The sequence below is a fragment of the Pediculus humanus genome, genomic scaffold (genome assembly GCF_000006295.1).
Source record: "Pediculus humanus corporis 1103172108303 genomic scaffold, whole genome shotgun sequence".
Classification (NCBI taxonomy): Eukaryota; Metazoa; Arthropoda; class Insecta; order Psocodea; family Pediculidae; genus Pediculus; species Pediculus humanus.
Genome location: NW_002987872.1, coordinates 17,886 through 18,232, shown reverse-complemented (window position 1 = coordinate 18,232; position 347 = coordinate 17,886).

Here is a 347-nt window from a genome sequence, read left to right as displayed (position 1 = left end):
AAAAGTGAAAATAATAATAATAATAATAATAATAATAATAATAATAATAATAATAATAATAATAATAATAATAATAATAATAATAATAATAATAATAATAATAATAATAATAAAATAAAACATTTTCAAACGAAAGTAAATAATTAATCAGTTAATTTTCGGGTTAAGGTATGAAATCCCGCCAAAAAAGGTCAAAGAATTTAAAAAAAAAAAAATTAATTAATTACTTATTTACCCCTTTCCCCCCTCCCCGTTAATTTCTCCCCAATTTAAAAATCTTTTTTTATAGACTATATTTTAATGCTATAAACATTTATAGTTCGTGCAAGAGATCTCTATAAATAAAT